General features: G+C 34.5%; 1 long non-coding RNA gene across 1 annotated transcript in view; it reads right to left on the bottom strand.

Moving 5' to 3' along the window:
- Positions 1-20150, bottom strand: part of LOC309963209 — a 102015-nt gene that overhangs the window by 30646 nt on the left and 51219 nt on the right. Inside the window, exon 3 of the long non-coding RNA XR_014326282.1 lies at positions 2667-2760. This is a non-coding gene — a long non-coding RNA (uncharacterized lncRNA). The remainder of the gene's footprint in view (positions 1-2666; positions 2761-20150) is intronic.

Raw genomic sequence — 20150 nt, 5'->3', positions numbered from 1 at the left:
CCCTATAAAAATGAAAGAGAGTACAGTAATGTTATTAAGAATGAGAATTCAGTGTTAGAACCAAGGTCAAGTTTCAAAAACTCAGTAGCATTTCTGTACACCAGCAGTAGACTTCAAGAAAATATTTTTAATTGAATATTTAAAACATGAATATCTACTTAAAGGACATCATGCATAAAATTAAAAAGTTGAAAAAATGGAAGATTGTTTTTAATATCTAAAACTGATAGGAAATGAAGATCTAAAATATATAATAAACTCTTAAAGAACATTAACCAACAGATAGGAACCCAAATGAAAAATAAAGAATATGAACAAGGAATTTCAGAAGAGGGACGCCAAAAGGCCAACAAGAATATGAAAGACATACTCAAACTCATTAGTGATAAGAATTCAAATTAAAACAGTGAGCTACAGAATTACACATATTAGATTGAGAGTATTAGAAAGCTAGATAATGTCAAGGGTTGGCAGGAAGGAGGGGGTCACCGCTGGTGAAAGTGTGGTCCAAGTATTTATTTGACAGAGCATCTGGCAGGACTCAGACAAATTAAGTATAAACCCAGCAATTCTGTTCCTGGGTATATATCCCAAAGAAATCCTTGCAAAGTTCTATGCTAGGAGAAATATGAGGATGTTCATTGTGGCATTGTTTGTTGCAACATAAAACTGGAAGCAATCTGGGTGGAAATCACTGGAAATGTGGATACTTAAAACATGATAGCTACAAACCTTGGAATACTATGCAGCAGTTAGAAGCAATGTAAACACAACAACATAAATAAATGATAAAAATGTAGAGATAAGTAAAATGAAACAGTAATAAAGAGAATGAGTTACACAGCACAATACCATTTATGCATATTAAAATTTAATGTGCATAAGTAGGGGAGAAGGCATAAGATATAGTTAAGACAAGCTCAACCGTGAGATAACTGTTGAAGCTGAGAGACGGGCACATGAAAGTTCATGATATTATACTCCCTTTTCTTTTTTATTTATTTAAAAATTTCCACTTAAAATATTAAAAAAATACATATATATAAACCAATACTCATGTTCTGAAAATACATATAAACAAAAGAGAACAGTGCAACAGATATTAGACTATCACATTAGAATGATTTCCTATGAGTCCAGGTCAGCAGCATGAGAGTGGAAATGAGAATAAAAGAAAATATATAAATAAATAAAGTGCTTTTCATGGACCAGTGATGACAGTGTGTCATGTGAACTAAGGAATGTGATTAACTCTATTTTCTATGCAAAAGGTACAGTGAAAAGGAAACCTTGGGCTTCCCTGGTGGCGCAGTGGTTGAGAGTCTGCCTGCCGATGCAGGGGACACGGGTTCGTGCCCCGGTCTGGGAAGAGGCACAACAGTGAGAGGCCCGCATACCACAAAAAAAAAAAAAAAAAAAAAAAAAGGAAACCTTTTTTTTTTTTTTTTTAAATCAGAAGGATCTTTGTTAGACTGTGGAGATAAAGGAACTATAAAGATAACTGTCTAATTATTATAATTCAGAAAACAATTTAATAGCTCTTCTAAGCAACCAACTCACCATATAAAACTATAGAAACAAATTAAAAATAAGTAATATTTATATTTTCAAGAGAAGTCATTTTTGACAATAATATTCATCACAGAAAACTAGCAAAAATCACTAAGCTGCTAACCAGAAATTAAGGGGAACAAATAGACTCTAAGTATCTACACTCAAAAAGAAGAAAAATGGAGAGCAAAGGAAAAGAAAATTCCTGCACCAGAGGCTGTATACTGTTTTATTTGATTCACACAGTAGCAGAAGTGGAGTTTGTCACAGGAAAAATTTTATGCTGATATTGCAAAATTAGGACTTTTCAAAGTATTTCTGGTTTCTTCTGAAAAAAAATAACAAAATTTGATTTTACTGGTCTAACATTCCCACTTAGAAAGGATTCTAGAGCTAAACAAAAGTGTCCCATTAACAGGTCACATATTCTCCAAGGTTCCAGTGTACCTACCTGACACATAAAATTATTTAAAGTACCTTTTTTGCATTTTGTATTCTTTGTATCTCACTCAAAATTTTACCAAGTGTATTCAGAAATTTACTTAGTAACATAAGCATGTAAACAGTCATGGGAGACATGCACAGAATATAAGTGAAAGGATATGGTAAGTCAAAACAAATCTTTGGGGGCTCAAGAAATAGTGAAAAAGAGGTTTGGTATTCAGAGGTAATACTATTAGTATTTGAAACTATGACAGTGTTTTTTGGAGTGGTTAAAAAACACGCTTTTAATATGGTTAAGGACATAAATAAATTTAAAAAATACAGTGGATACTAGTTTCTGTAAAATTATTTTTTCAAGTTAAACTCTACTGAGTTATGCACACAGTTTTGATGGAAGTTTACTTAATCTCTTCTCCAGTCTTCTTAATTGGTTTGCACTCTTCCATAACACATCAATTTTATCAACTTCCCATTATAAATGAAATCTGATACTTCCTGTCAAGATGGTATTAGGGCATAAAAATTTGTTTCCGAAAATAAATGAATGTGGTTGTGAGGTTGCTTAGACAGGGCCAGTGACAAAAAGTAAGCAAGTTTAGCAAATTAAATTATAATTTGGCAGCCCTAACCATTTAAATTAGCTTATTTATGAGGCTATATTTATTACTTACCTTGAGTGTCTATTTTTTAAAGATCTTGTCTGTAAACCATATACCCTTCAATATCTACTTCCCATACGCAGAAACTGTTATCTTCAATAAGCATCTAAAAGAGAAACATAAGAAAATATCATGACTTTGAGGTTATAAATATTTTTCCACTTATTTTAACTATTAAAGGAGATCTTGAAATTATTTTTTATGATTTCTTTAATAACTGTGTGCAAAGGGAGGTATGTATCATAGGACATATTTTATGTAATTAAACAGTAATAATAATTCTTCCCTTTAGAAGATCAGAAAGTTTTGTGAAACATATATTTCGATCCCTGGCATAGAGTTTAATAGTTTCTATAAGTACTAATTTTATCTCGCTAACCTAGTTTCTATCAACATTTTTAAGAAATATAACGTTAAACACATTGATTCTGATGTCCTACATGAATGTAGCCCTACCCTAGAAAATACTTCCCTTGTTCAGAATGAATAATTACCAAAAATATATTCTCAATTACATTTGAGTTGCCTATAAAAGTCAAAATCATAGAAATCAATTAGTTAAATATTCTGTCCTCATGAAAAGGTATTATTTACCCCTTATCACTTCAACTGCCCAATCAGTGCTTTACATCAACCTAGTAAAGCTTAGCAGGGGTCTTTTAAAAGAAATTGCCTCTAACAGAGAATTGGGATTATTCAGAGAAAATGCTCTTTGTTGAAATAATTTGATTCTGATTTCCTTTGATTTTTTTAAATAAGCCTGAGACAAGCAGTTAGGGAAACAGGATTTGGATGCTACAGTGCCATACCTTTAGCATGTGGTTTTCAGTACGATGGATTCCAAAGCCAATCAATAACTTTTTGATTAGGAACATCATTGTTCCTTTCTGTCATTAGTGTAGATCCCTGTTTCAGTTGCAGCTACACATTAAAAACACCTGGGGCACTTCTAAATGTATGGAGACTCAGTCTCTTCCCTAAATATTCTGATTTAATTGGTATCACATGGGGGCCAGAAACTAGCTATTTTTCAAAAGCATTTAGGAAGGATATCTGTTCTGCAGGTTAAGAAACAATCTCACTGCAACTATTTGACTTAGTTTCTACAGATAACTAATAAGACATTAACTTAAAAAAATACTTACTACAGATGTCTATGAAAACTAGTAAGATACTTGCTAATCTCACTACTCAATATTTAAAATGACTTCAAAGCTTCCATGACACACATAAACCTACCTCAACAATCTATATGGATTGATTACATTAGATTACATGGATCCAAGCAGGCATAATGGTGGTTGTAGTGAATCCCAAACTATAATGCACTTAAGGACCAAAGGTACTACTTTAAAATAAAATATAGATTCCCAGGTGCCATGCCCAGAGATTCTGATTCAGAAGAACTAGGCTAATAGGAGTCTCTATTTTTAGAGGTATCTCTGGTGATCATAATACAAAAGGTCTACAGTCCCTGTAAAACAGTGCTCTAAGGGAGTTCTCTGACAGTCCAGTGGTTAGGACTCCGTGCTCTCACTGCCGAGGGCACAGATTTGACCCTGGTTAGGGAACTAAGATCCTGCAAGCTGCGTATCGCGGCCAAAAACAAAACAAAAAAAAACAGTGCTCCAAGTATTTATAAATAGTGACTATTACTAGAACTTCATTATAAGCATTTATAAAAAAACTTCTTGAGTTTATTCTGCGGTTACATTTCTGATCTTTAAAGATAATTCTAAAACCCACTGGTAAAAAGTAACTTTAAACAAGAGTAAATAGGATTTCAGCAATAAATCAATGTAGTTAAGCTAAAATAATGTTTATGGATCATATATTTTGTAAGCTTTGCTATCCTCCTAAATAAACTGTGTACGTAATTGATAAAATACTTGTGGCCCAAAAAAGAGAAAATGAGGTTATATTCTATAATGAAAATTTAATCTAAAATCTCATATATAACTAGAAACATGCCCTTAATGTCTCAAAATTAAAATTTTTTGCCCTTAACTTAGTGGGGGGAAAAAGCTACTCTAATATCATTTGCTCTGTTTAAATACAAAGCCAAGAAAACATCTTGATTCATTTTCCTCAAGAACATACACACACACACAAACATAACTTACTAAAAATAACATGAAATAGGCTGTTAACATTTTAGTTTTGAAAATTTTATAAACAGGTCCAGAAGTACTTCACAATAAAAATAATATATTCAACATCACTTACTCTTTAGATTTTTTTCTGAAAAAGAAAAGTCTAATAAACAGAGGTAAGTATCGGAGTCTCTGTTATACACAATAAAGATGGTAATCAACAAGTACTAAACCTTGAAAGAAAACTATAGATATTTTCTCTTATCTGCCTAAGATGGAAGAGCTCCTAATAAAGTATTCTTCCTACATGCATGTGCCGCTAAAGACTTTAGGTTTTTCTACTAAGTTAACATCAATCTTAAGTTCGTGACCAAAGTCGATTTTTTCTCCCAGGCTTAGTGCTGCTTAACAGCTGGGCAACAGTCATGGACTTCCCAAATGTCTTCACAAAAAGGGAGCTATTCCACCTCTCAAACCAGTAGCAGAGGCTGTAAGTCTGCCTCTGTGATTCACAGCTATGAAATGAAGTCCCAGTGTCTTTTAATAGAAGACTCTTGATCTTCTATTATCTGACCTCAGCTGCCTTTTGCTGTTTATCTCTCATCTCTTGGTCAACCAAAAATTAGCTCAGATACTGCTTGCTCCTTAACGGAAATTTCCATCAACCTGACACTAAAGCTATCTTTCTCTTCTGACTTCCTTCACTCATTATTGCAAATTACTTAGCTAATTAATCAGGTACTCAATTGTGGTCCCTTATTTCTACTTTTGTTATTATTTAAGATTTAGCATGTTTTTCTAGTAATTAAGTACAGTGTTTTACAGTGATTAAGTGAGGCACCTAGCTTTTCTCTTTAGTATACTTTATGACTATGAATGCTTTAAAAATTGTAATCTCCCTATGCTGCATGAACTTTCCCATCTGTTCTGAAGACTATGGCACCTAACTCTCTTAATGTCTAATAAGCCAGGTAATTTTGTCTGAGGGTAATAGCGTAATAATCACTGGTATTAATAGCAACTAAATTAACAAGAATGAACAATTTTCAGTAAATTAGAATCTATTTAAATATACTTAACACAGAAGTCATAGGGAACATGGTTCAGTGTTTCCTTAGGAAAACCACCTGTTTTAAGAAGAACCAATAACTCTAAATCACACAATACTTTACATCACCAAAGAATTCACAACCTATATATATTACTCTTCAATGATTAAAAATACAGACTTCTAGATAATGGACATTAGGTATCTCCAACATTTGTCATATAAGTTGCTAAAACTTCCTCCTTGCTTTTATACAGTAGTAAGAACTAACATTTATTGATTTCTAAATTCTATGTAGCATTAATTAATTTAATCCTCACAACAATACTAAGAAATGTTTTTATCATCTACATTTTACAGATAAGTAAGTTGAGGAAGAGAGAGAGTAACTTGCCCAATGTTTCACAGATAATAACTGGCAGAGCTGGGTTTTCAACTCATGCAGTCTACAATTAACTATAGCATTTCATGAAACCCTCATCCATTAGCTCTGGTAGCCTTATCTAATACATCCTCATATCATTTCCGCCTTACGCCTTCCACCCTTTTGCAGTTTATCAGGTTTCCCACAGAAAGGAAAATGTCATGGTGGTCTACTTCCAACACTTCTTCCTCACAATAAGATGATTTCTAAGTTCTCATTTAGCTCTACATGCTTCCTATTACTTCTGTACCATTTACATAATAAAGCCTCTGTGATATAAAGGGTGTATCCTAAAAACCTCAGTCTTGCTTCTGAATGTAATGTACTATAAGCCTAATCACATTAAAATCAATGAAGTATGGTTCAATACTGGGATATAAAACTTATGGTTTTAACGTAATTTTTTCTACAAAAAAATTTGCCTTCTTAAAATATCACTGCACTCCCAAGTTTAAAACATGGCAGTTTTTATAGGAAGAAAACATGCTTTCTACTTCCCTGAGCTATGGAATTATATTTAACTAAACTTTTACAGGTTATTGCTTTCATACCATTAGCAGTATGCAATTTCATAGCCCTCAAGATCCCATTTATTCTGATCTGACAGTGACGTAAAAAATTTTTTTAATTCACAAGTTTCATATATGGCTGAACAGAAACAGATTATAGAAAGAAATTATAGAATAAAAAAACCTCACAAAGTCTTAACAGAAAACAAACATTCAAAGAATTAAAAATATTTTTAGCCTATGTTTGCTTTCTTAAAGTTTCCAAATTTCTTCAGTACAAGAGCTCTAATCATGCAATCCATGGAAGATTTGTTTTCTCAACTGTTTTTATCATAGAGAATAATCTTAGCCTGAGCATATTCAAGCCATTCTTAGTGCCAGTTAGGACCATTATTAGATTTATTCCAGATCATTCTTTTAGTGGATCTGGAATAACTTTTATATATGTTTTTTTGTAGCTATTCTATTTTTTTGTGGTAAACAGCCTAAGAGGCCCTTATTGAGTATGCCCAAGTCACTTTCAAAAGCAACCAACCATAGGTTATTCTAAATCCTGTCCACCAAAGTAAGCCTTGTCTTTAACCCTCTTGCAACTTGTCCATATGATCTGGCTTCAGTAGGAAACTATAAAGTCCAAAGCAACTGAAGTTCTCTCTATGAAAGTTGATAATAACCAGGGTATTCAAAGTATTCACAGTAAATGATATATTTTCATTAAATAAAGAAAAAATAGCCATCCTTTTTTTTTTCCCTACTAGCATTCTCCAAAAACATCCATCTGGTCTAGGCAGGGTATCTCTTCAGCTAAAATAAATAATCAATTTGGTTGTGACAGACCTCCTTAATTACATCTGTTATTTGGAGAATACTAGTGAGTGATTTTTTGGCTACACTAATATGCAAACACCTTGAGAACTGACCTTTCTGGAGAGAAAAAACTAAGTACAACATTTTGCCAAATACAGTACCAAGAACACACATATGAATATTCTGGCAATACTAAATTCAACTTTAATCTTATTATCCTATTGGGCTTGTTGATAGACAATTAATGAGCTAATAGAGCTGGAGCCAGTAAATGGGTTGGCAGCTCATTTATTACTATAATTCTATATAGTCTCTCTCAACCTCAAAAATAAGGTTCTCATTCCTCAACTACTATGGAATGAGAACTCAAGGTTGACAAAAATGAGTATGTTGTAGAGAAAAAAAATGGATTGGGAGAACGAAATCAAGTGAATATGAAGGTCTGTGTTAATAGGTTTACATTCAATAAAACAAAATTTTTTTAAAGGAATCATTTCATTTATCCTTCCATGTGTTAGAAATTTTCAGGGACTTCCTCAGAGGCAGTGCTATAGAAACAGTATAAAGCTATTTATAGGATAAATAGCTAGGATGATGTCGATGCTGTCTTCTTATCTTCTCAGGTTCTGCCTCTTGCCTCCTGAGTCCTGTCCCATAGTCTCTCAACACATTTCTAGCAGTTTATCCCCCCTTTATCTTTTTGTGTGTGAGTGTGTGTGTGGCTTCCTTAAAAAGTCACTACCACTGACATAACCTCAGTTTTCTTTTCTAAAACATCATATTCCTCTTTCTCTGATTATCATCATCAACAGGAGTTGCCTACATTTCCAGAATACCAGAAATGAAGTACTTTTCAATGCTGGAAAATTCTGTAGAGGAGGAAAAGGAAGGGAAGAAATGTAAGAGTGACAACAACTACTGATTTCACTGTTCAGGATTTTGCTAAAAGGGTAGATGAGATTACTGGACAAGAGACAGGGATATCAAAGAAGGAATTTCAACATCAGAGGGTATGCTTAAATTCCTTCTGAAACATGGTAACCTTTAAGGCCCCTTTCAACTCCATGATTCTTTGAATTTATGATTAGGAATCACAACAAATTTTATGAGCAAACAAGAGAAGAATGTTTTGAAAAAAGCATTCACAAGACAAACACCAAAGTTGTACTGCCTCCTTTTGGAGGAAGACAACAGAAATTCATGAACATTTAACAGAGTATCACTAATTTTTTAAATTCTAAAGCAATATGGCAAAATACAGGTACTAGTCGTACCAGTCAGCAATTTACTACCTAACATATTTAACTAACCCCAAGGTTAAAACCTTGGGGTTTAAATATTATAAATTGATCATGAGCCAACATGAAGAATAAAACCAAAACCTGGGGAATGATGCTGAACTTCATGCCACCAAAGGAAAGAACTGGAATTTTGCCTAACAAAAAAGATGTTCTGGGGCTTCCCTGGTGGCGCAGTGGTTGAGAGTCCGCCTGCCGATGCAGGGGACACGGGTTTGTGCCCCGGTCCGGGAGGATCCCACATGCCGCGGAGCGGCTGTGCCCGTGAGCCATGGCTGCTGGGCCTGCACGTCTGGAGCCTGTGCTCCGCGACGAGAGAGGCCACAACGGTGAGAGGCCTGCGTACCGCAAAACAAAACAAAACAAAAAAGATGTTCTGCTGCTGCTGAAACAGACAATGGGTCCATGACCTCGTGTGCACGCGCACGCACGAGAGAGAGAGAGAGAGAGAGAGAGAGAGAGAGAGAGAGAGAGAGAGAGAGAGAGAGAGAGAGAGAGAGAGAGAGAGAGACCATTGTTTTTGTGCACAAAAATTAGGAGGCCTTAAAGAAGTTTCACATATTTTCCAGTATATTAATGGTGCTACAACAACATTTTGGGGTATTTGACATAAAAGACACTGACATCTCAAAGAACACTATTATGAAGAAAGATTTCATGAATCTATCATAAATCCAGTCCACTGCCTAAAAAGAAATCCAGATCCAGAATATGAACCATGTTTTATTTACATGGTGGTAACAAAGATAATAGGTCTAAAATAATAGGTCCACTGTATTTAACTGAACAAATTACTGCAGTGTTATAGGAGCTTTAGCAGAAAATATTGAATCAAAACTCAGAAAAAGTCTCTTTGGAAGATGTTCTCTATATAAAAACAAAATCATGTAAGTTAAAAAATTAATAAGATATGCTAGACTCATTAATTAGTACTTGTTAGTTAAGACTAATTTGAGAGAAAACTAATTAGAGGGAAGATATATTTACATTAACTTATAGAAAAATTTTAAATAAATACAATTTAAAGTATGTGCATACAGACTAAAAATTGCTCTCTTGTAGATATTTTTTAAATAAGCAGCTTCACAATACAGCTATAGATTATTAAAACTGGCATAAAAAGTGCTCCTAGGCAAACACCAAATTTATGCTATAAGACTTTTTAAACGTCCTTTAATATGTAAATACCCTCCTTCCAATATTTATAACATTGATAATGTAAAGAAAGCATAATCTTTTTATATAACATATACTTTATATATAACACATAGTTTATATAACACATGTAAAGCCAAAGTGACTTTTCAAATTATAAACAAAACAGCCCTCCAAAATGATGAATCATCACTCCTCATTAATGGAAATAAATATTCAAGGTAATATCCTAATAAAAGAGACTTTAGCCAATATAACCGAAAAAAAGCAACAAGTGGTTGTATATTGGGAGAACATTAAAAAGTTATAAAAGAAAGAAATGGAGGGAAAAAAAACAAAATGAAAATTACCTACATAACCAAATCAAATTCTACCACAATTTCCAACAGAAACAAAAAGATAGCAGGGAGAGGTGATAGAGCTCTGTGCAAGGAGGTGAAGTCCCCATATGTCAACCCATTGAAACAATAAAATGACAAGCAGAGAAAATGCAAATAAATGCACAGAAGAATAGGAATATCATCCTTAGTGATGTCTGAAAAACACGTTAATGTGACTAAAGTATCAAGGCCACCAGTGCTTGGAGGAACCACTAGGCTCTGACCTTCTGTAGATTTTTGGTGCTGGCACTCATAACAGCAAAAGAAACCATATTATGTAAGAAATTCTGTGAGCTGCAGTAATGACTGATTTTATGACATCTGGAAACAGCTATCTTTTACCAAAAGAACAATATTTCAAAAACAATATTTCAAATCCTACCAAGAACAGCTCAATATTATGCCAACTTGTCAAATAATGAAGAGTTTTGTTGGAGAAAATAACACACTGCCAAAGGAATAAATTCCTTATAAACAGAAAAAGATGTCTGGATTATACAAATTACCTCTAGGATTAAACAAAGATGGGGTCATTATTGACTCGGTGAAAGATAATTGAGAAATAAAAAAATGAAATCCAAATACGAGCACAAATGCAACCAAAAAGAGCTTCTGAGTCACTCTTGTTTATTAGAGATTTTTCAGGTTTAGAGGATTGTCCTGTCAAGATTTTGTGGGATGTATGAAAAATTAATGGAATATCATTTTAGATCTTTCAAAGGTGACAAGTCAAATGCTATACATATAAAATGTGAAGTCTTTCCAGAAATTTGTTCCATCTTCTCTGTGTTTATAAGGAGCTGAATGACTATGCAGAAAAATACTTGAACGTTTAAACCACAGATTATAGGCCATTTTTCTCTGAGTGATTTAAGTCTTAATACCACCTCTCACATATAGCTTTAAATGCTACTTAAAATTAGTCGAATATTAAATGTTCCAAACATGGCCAGCATTTATAATGCTGTGATCTTCTGATGATTCCTTAGCACTGAGAATACAGCTGTAGGTACCATGGTAGATACAGAAATAATAAAATGCACCCTATATAAATATACAGTAAGTAGATCTTTAACTAGGTACAGTAAACTGCAAATTAATATGTGGAAGGAAAACTTAGTATGATGGGTTCATGTTCGGTAAAAATTAAATATAAAACGTTTAAAATATTTACTGATTGGCTGGTTGCAACAGAGAGCAAATGAAGCAAAAAATAAAATGAAATATTCAGTTCTTTTATATAAAAATAATAGGAAGAAATGATCTCAAAGCAGTTAAAAAAATACAAGAGCAAATGAAGCAAAAAATAAAATGAAATATTCAGTTCTTTCATATAAAAATAATAGAAATGATCTCAAAGCAGTTAAAAAAATACGAAATATTGTGATACAAACCAAGAAAAAATGTATTCATTCACTGAAATCTGCATTTCAAATAATTTTTCTATCACACAAAAAGGTGAAAGAATAAATACTCTCAGTCATTTTCTGTTGCTCCCAGATTATGAAATTAAGAGATTAGGTTTTTAGCAAATTTGAACATACACTATATAGATTATTAGGTAAAAATCATCATTGTTTTATTTTTCTTGGATGTGGATAAAGAAGACGTAACAAGAAGGTTATAAATGAGAGCAAATTCACATTTGGAAAAGCAAACCGACAAAGTCTTTACAATAACTTAATACAATTTTTGGTCAGAGAACCATAAATCGCAAGTTTCTTCCAAACTATTGCAAGTTCATAATTTAAAAAAAATTGTTGACTGTAAATAAAGGCAATGTATGTTAACTGGAGATCGATCAATCATCAATCAATATAACTGAAAAGGACCATACAATAAAAGTTTAGCAGAAATCTCAAGGAAGGAATTCTCAGTTATACCTGATCCTATAAATGTGTCTTAAAAAACATTAAAAATTAATACAGTATTCAAATCTTTACATATCTATCCAAATATTAGATATATCAAGATTATGTATTTTGATATATCTAATGTTTGGTCAGAATGAACAGTGTGGCTATACCAGTTGTTAAATACTAAATAGTAAAAGACTTCCATACTTGTTGGAAAATAGCCACTGCTCCAACCTCTCCATATGTCCCCTTCTCTCTCTTGTGGGGGGAGGGACCTCTCCCCCCACCAGAGTTCTCCATGTTCTAATCCCTAAGGAGCTAACACTTGGCAGAGCATAAGGCCTACAAGACCCTGGCATCCACCATGGTTGGTGCTTGGACCATACCAGCCCTTACATAATTCGAACCTCTCCTCTGTTAATAAGACAGGGCACAAGCTTTAAGCTTGGAGTCAGAGAGACTACATTACAGCAGCTCTGCTATTTGAGTAAATCACTGGATCTTTTGAAATTTCAACTTCTTTTGAAATAAAGTTATTACTAGCTACCTAGTAGGGCTGATTGTGGATTATGTGAAATGACATAATGGGCTTATTATTAGCACACGGTAGGCATACCATTTACTTTCTCCTCACCTTACTAGGAACATAGTAAATATTACATGGAAAAATAAGCAAAAACTGCAATCCTTTATCACAAATGGGTCATGTTTTAAATATTCATTTTTGAAATGAGTAGAATTAGAATGAATGTTCCCCATAGTAATCATTATATAAAAGTAGTTATGGGCTTCCCTGGTGGCGCAGTGGTTGAGAGTCTGCCTGCCGATGCAGGGGACGTGGGTTTGTGCCCCGGTCTGGGAAGATCCCACATGCCGCGGAGCGGCTGGGCCCGTGAGCCATGGCCGCTGAGCCTGCACGTCCGGAGCCTGTGCTCCGCAACGGGAGAGGCCACAACAGTGAGAGGCCTGTGTACCGCCAAAAAAAAAGCAGCTATGTATCTCAACAATTTTATAAATTCCAATTTTATCCATAATGCACTGTTCTCATACATGAAAAATTTATTGGGTATTCATATATGATAAGCACTATTCTAAGAATTTTACATTTAAGTTATTTAATCCTCAAAACTCTTACAGAGTAGTATGTTCTTATCATGCCCACTTAACAAATGAGGAAATCAAGGCAAGGTGAAGTAACATGTGCTTGGTCACATTAGCTCGTTGAGTGGCAGAGCCAGGATTTGACCAAGGGCCTATGTTCCTCCTAATCACTATACTGTATTGTCTTTGGAGTTATATAAATCATAAAACCTATAAATACTTATAAAAAGTAAAACACTGAGAAGAAATACATAGTAGTTTCTCAATTTGTGATATAAACAAAGCAGGTCAAACTGAGCAAAAGAAGAAAAAAGAGTGCTACACTGAATTTATCTTGCATGCTGGTGGCTGGAGGAAAAGCAGGCTAAGACAAATTAGATTTATGGAGACACCAAGTTTGTCTATTGTCAAAGGCTTTAAATGCTGCTATCATTGGTTCTTCATCACAGTTAAACTTCCTGAGTTATCTTTCCTTTTCTTATTTACATATCTATCATAGGTTTTACAAAATGACACTTAAAGGGTGGAAAATCCAGCAGGAAATCTATAGCCCCTAAAACGGGCTCGATTTCTCCCTCCTCTTTCAGAGTAAGTGTCCTTTTAAAGACAGTCTGCAAACAGTTTGCAACTGGTTTTGGCCTGGGCTCCCCAAACTGGATTATCAACAGTGACCAGGCTCTTGCCTGGCACCTTTCCCTCAGATCAAGAGAATGGGCATATTTGATCCAAGGGGGTTAAACTCAGCCACTGCCTGACTCTATCTTCTTCAAACTAGACCTAGGCCTTCCTTTTACCCTTGAGACTCCTCTGAATGCTCTGTGACCATTTCTGGCTTTGAAAGGTTACTTTTTAAATTCACTTCTTGGTGTGCTAAATAATTTATCTCTAACACTCTTAGTATTTTTAGATTGCTCTTAATATTTTCCTCTGAGCAATGAATTACATTTTACTTCTAGAATCAAGGTGGCCATTAAGTATTTTATTCATTTATTTGGTATATTAAATGCTCTGAATGCTAGTTTCTAGTCTCTCAGGATCTTATTACTTTATTATTTTGTTTTCAATTCTTAGCATTTTTAGGTATCCCTAAACATTTATATTTGAGCATTTTAAGAGTATTAAGGTTTGTTTTAATTTAGACTGTAGGTTTCAATATATTTTTTGTTAGAACTATATTTAATTTTTTGGTTAAAATGCATTTTTTCTTACTTCCAGTGTTGAGACTTTACTATTTATATTGATTCTAGTATTTTAAAGTTATGTTTAGAATTTTAATAAAAGGGTGACCATATAAGACCCTTTTACTTACATAACTTTGCTAATTTTTACCAGTATTTGGTAGCTAGTAATTTTAACAGTTTTGTATCATACAAAATACTATCATACTAAATATTTTCAGTCCCAAACAATTAATAGATAACCTTTACAACTGCCCATTTACTCTAAACAATTTATCATAACAGTATAAAATAAATTATACCAGCAAAATGGGAAGGATTCTCATCTTTGGGTTTATTAGTTATCTTAGTGGGGTTTCCAAGGAAGCAGACCCTGAGACTAGGACTGAGTGGACATAATTTATTTGGGAGGTTCAGCGAAACTGGTAGGGGAGGGGGCAAGGTGATAAGAGAAGGGCAGGCAGCTAATACAGGGTACATTATTAAGCTAGGTATCACAGAAGCCAATAGAAACAATCTAATGGGGGAACCTGGCAAATGGTATAAGATACATGTCTCAGAACTGGCTAAGCCAAGGACAAGAAGCTGAAACCTATCACTCATTGCTTAAAGTTTTCCCCCAGTAGCTTCCAGCAGCTCAAAGGTAATCCTATGGCTTAGATGCAGGTGCTGGCCTTTGGAAGGCTGATGTGTACAAAACAGTGAAGGGCTACAAGAGCATATGGACAGAGTACCACATTACCTATTAAAGCTGTTAGGTAGCCCCCAATCACCACAGTGATCATTCCAACAAAGTAAATTTAGCCCAAGATGTTGGTGAAATTTTGGCAAACCAGTTCTAACTGGAAGCTGAAATTAGATATTGGTGACAATATCTAAGTATTGGGCTGTCCAAAAAGTTCGTTCGGGTTTTTCAATAAGATGTTACAAAGACCCTAACAAACTTTTTGGCCAGCCCAATATTACTACTAAAAAGGTAGTTTGTAACTTCTCAGTTCAAAATGCTAACCCAATAGGAGCCTGGTACAAAGACACTAGGAAACATATAAGTTCAAGGAATAATACCAGCCTATGATTTAACTCTTTCAAGAAATAATCCTTACAGATTCCTATAATGTCTCAAACTACAGCAAGGACCAACACCCATCAGAACAAAGAATGTGAAGCATCAAACCAAATAATCAGTCTGGCCGGTCCCTAATAAATGGCTACATTCCTATTGCAACTTGAAGGCCCATGGTATTAAAAAAAAAAATCAAAGTATGGATAAAGTCATTTGGAGGATCCACAAACACTTTCCCCGAAAAGACAACACTGCCCTGACCTAAGTAAAATTTCTGTTACTCAGATTTGAATTCTTCCTCAGCTTTAAAGTCTTTCTTTGCTCCTCTTAGTATTCATCCGAGTTGCATCTTAGAGCCTCCTCCTTTTGGAGTATTCGATAGCATTTATGTTTCTTGGGGTCAGTTGATAGTTGCTGACCTGGAGCACTTAGGTCCAGGTCCTGGTGTTACCATAATGCCAGAGCTCCTGTGGTCAATGTGATGTCAAATCTGATGGATTCCTATTTCTGGATCTTCACTCTGCTCAATGTCTCACTTTGGATTAGTGCTTACAGCCAACTGGAAAGCTAAACCAAACTAGATGGCTGTCTTGAGCTCTGTGGGCCATATAGGGGCATCTTTGGTCACATACTACCCACTGATGTAGGTTTATTAAAAGAGCGGTGATCTTTCAAAAGCTAAACATACCAGTGAGAAAAATAACTGTATATCAACTATATATCTGTACCAAGCAAGATCAATACTGTAGCTATGAAACTGATTTGTAGTTGTGATTTTTTGCAGAGAACAGAGGAAAAAAAGGTGGAAAGCAAGTGCTGTGTGAAAGTAAAGAAATGACGTTTCCCCTTAAACTGTGCCATGTTACTTATCATTCTATTTGGGACAATTATGCATGCATTTACTTCCTCTGAATTATATTTTTACGACATAGTTGCCAAGCATTGGTCTATCTCTACTGCAGAAAGTAGCGCCCCAGACTTTGTCAGGGCACCTCTGCTGTCACTCTGTGGGTTCTGTGGTTGTCAGACTTACTTTTAAAGTGTGAATGCACGGGGTGGGTATTTTTGAGGGGGTGGGGTTGGGGGAGAGGTAGTAGGAAATGAAAAGGGTAAGAGATTCACCTTGGAAACATTTTCCTTCTCAAAATGAAGAAGTCTGGTAAAGAAATATAGCACATAAAGCACTAAAAACTTGGGAAAAAAGAATAAAATTGTACTTTTGTATATTTTTAAAAGAGCAGTTTGCAATATAAAATTATATACTATTAATAACTCGAGTAAAACAATCATTTTATGCACAATATGCCTAATTTCTTATCATCTCAATTTTAATAACAAAAATAACAGAAATTTATAGCTGGGCAGCAACATGGACGGGCCTAGAGATTATCATACTAAATGAAGTCAGAAAGAGACAAATACTATATGATATCATATGTAGAATCTAAAATATGACACAAATGAACTTATCTATCTAACAGAAACAGACTCACAGACATAGAGAACAGAATTGTGGCTGCCAAGGGGGAGGGAAGGGTGGAAGAGGAATGTACTGGGAGTTTGAGATTACCAGATGCAAACTATATATATAGAATGGATAAACAACAAGGTCCTACTGTATAGCACAGGGAACTATATTCAATATCCTGTGATAAACCACAATGAAAAAGCGTATGTAAAAGAATACATATGTATGTATAACTGAGTCACTTTGCCATACACCAGAAACTAACACAACATTGTAAGTCAACTATACCTGAATAAAATACATTTTAAAAAGAAGAAATTTACAGCTAGAAGAAACCTTAGTAATCTCCCAGACCTTGCTTCATTTTCAAGAAAAGAAAACAGAGCTTAAAAGGTTGACTTGCTGAAGCGATAAAAGGGCTAGGATCCAGGTCTCCTCATTTCCTCTCAAATGTCCATTTCACAAAAAACTTTAAAATACTATTAACATAGTTTTTACGCAATTTGCAGAGCTTTTCATCTGTGCTCCACACACAATACCTTCTTCATATATGTACTTGTAGGAAGTATTATAAGCATTGAACCACCTCCGAACTTGAGCATATTTCAAATCTGTATGTCTTTTAATTATTTTCTCACTAACAGTGTGAAAGGATGATTGTGTACGGCTATATATATTATATATATATATTATATTATACACCTTATATTATACACCTATATATTATACATCTTGACTGTTAATTCCATTAACATGAAATACATCTGAATTACTGTAATTCTTTTAAAATTTACAGCAAGTCACCAGTCTCAAAAGATAAAGAGCTATTTTCTGAAAGTCACACCTTCTAAAATTAAGCAAAGTGTGGAAAAGGGGGATGTGGACATGTAAATTAAAAAAAATTATCCCAGCACTTTAACCCAAAGTTTTTCTGCCCTGCCCACATTTTTTATTGTTTTTCTCTCCGCTCCAAAACTACATATAAACAAGAAAAGTGCTTCTAACAGCTCTTCATTGATCCATAAAAGGTTTTAAATCAACAACATAGTACTACTTCATTAACAAGTCATCTGGGTACAGAGTTTTGTTTTTTTTTTTGTGGTATGCGGGCCTCTCACTGCTGTGGCCTCTCCCGTTGCGGAGCACAGGCTCTGGACGCGCAGGCTCAGCGGCCATGGCTCACGGGCCCAGCCGCTCCGCGGGACGTTGGGATCCTCCCAGACCGGGGCACGAACCTGCGTCCCCTGCATTGGCAGGCGGACTCCCAATCACTGCACCACCAGGGAAGCCCTGGGTACAGAGTTTTTTGGCTTGGACATGAAACAGGTTGAAAGAAGTTCCTGACTGAAGAAAATGCTGGCTCAGAATGAAGGCTAACATGAAGATAACTAGTCTAGATGCACCTGAGGGAAAGACCCATTTACAATAAGAAATATAGTGAGTATAAATTATATTCTCACAAGTGCACAGTTGTTTAATTATATTAAGAGTAAAATAGCTTTGGGGAGAAACCAAAACAAATCAATCCTATTTACAGCACAACTTCTCTAAGATGTGTTTTAGGTTCCTGCTTTGGAGGCTTGGAGAATGTCTTCCTCTTGCTGTCTACTGGCATACAGACAACATGGGAGGATCAAAGAATAAGCCTTCTTCTCTAAAGGGAGCTCTCTAGGTACAGCACAAACGTGGCATTAATTAGATCTTCACAAACCAGATGCTCAGAATCCAGAATGCCTAGACTCGTTCCTTGTGACTGGGACAACCTATAACAATTCAGTCACAGGAATTATAGGTTTTAAATGAACAGAAATCAAAATATTTTTTCCCAACCTGTGAAAATCTGATCTGGATTCAAGTAATATTTAACTAACTTTCTAGTTTATGCTATATACTTTCCCTAATATAATGTGATTTCATCATCATTAAAACCTTAGGGTATAGGTGTTCTCATCTTCACTTAGCAGATGAGAAAACCAAGAGACTAAGAGAGGACAAAGCTCTGGCCCTGGATTGAAAAACTGTGGTGGTAGAACCCAAGCCCAAGTCTAGTGCTGACTCCATCTTTCCACATTGTTTTGTTAGTTGTTAGTATCAAAATTCAGATTTATTACATTTTAAAATTATTTGTCTGTTTTATTACAAAGTGATTGAGATAGCTTATAAAGTACCAGTACCATATATTAAAATGGAAATAAGTGAGAAAATTGAGATAAAGAAAAATTATGAGTGGGAAAAGTTGAGATTAAGAAAGAGTTGTAGGAAATGAATGTTTTTATATATCATTATGATGACAGTACAGGAACATATTAATATATAAGACCTACTTTAGCAATATAGCGCTTTTTTCAAAATATCATTAATTCAGCAATGTTGTCAGGTATAATCACTCTGGAATTCTCTTTTCTATGGGTCCCTCTATTTTCAGTGATGTAGTTGTCAACAATGATACAAAAATCAGAAAAGGCCTCCCTTTTCCCAGGTGGCCAGGATGATGTGATCTCTGTGGGAACTCCGCCCTAGGAACCTAGTTCCATCTACTACGTGGTTTTCAAAGGTAGAAATGTATTTCCAATTTCAAAACAGTAAATTACCAAAAAAAAAAAAATCCTATAACTTGAGGCTTGGGGGTTTCAGTTATTCCCTATTTGATGGAATAATGCAGAAAGTCTACAGAACTAGTACAGTGACCAAGAACATCTACATAGATATTTCTAGTTCCTAATATATTCATTTCCAGAGAGATTTTAATTCAAATATGATCAAACTCATTTCAATAAATTACATTAGTATAATACCCAGTTTTGATCACATTATATATTATGAAAACTGGAAGGTATATTACATATTATATATGGAAAATAGAAGGAAGATATCAAAGCCTAACTTCTCCTAAGTGTTATTAGCACTTTCCAGAAAAACACCTATGCAATCCATTTCAAACCCATCTTTTCAATTAAATATTTATTAATTAGTATTCAAACTACAATTTCCTCCTGGGAAGAAACAGAGTGTATCCATTTAACACAGCACGAAAATAGCATACAGTATAACAAGGTTTACAAGCCTGGCTTTTATCCTATAAATGTTTTTGGATCTTGTGACATAAATAATCCCTC

Source organism: Leucopleurus acutus, assembly GCF_964270905.1.
Source record: "Leucopleurus acutus genome assembly, chromosome: 6".
In the NCBI taxonomy this organism is placed as follows: Eukaryota; Metazoa; Chordata; class Mammalia; order Artiodactyla; family Delphinidae; genus Leucopleurus; species Leucopleurus acutus.
This window is presented reverse-complemented; position numbering and strand designations above follow the sequence as displayed.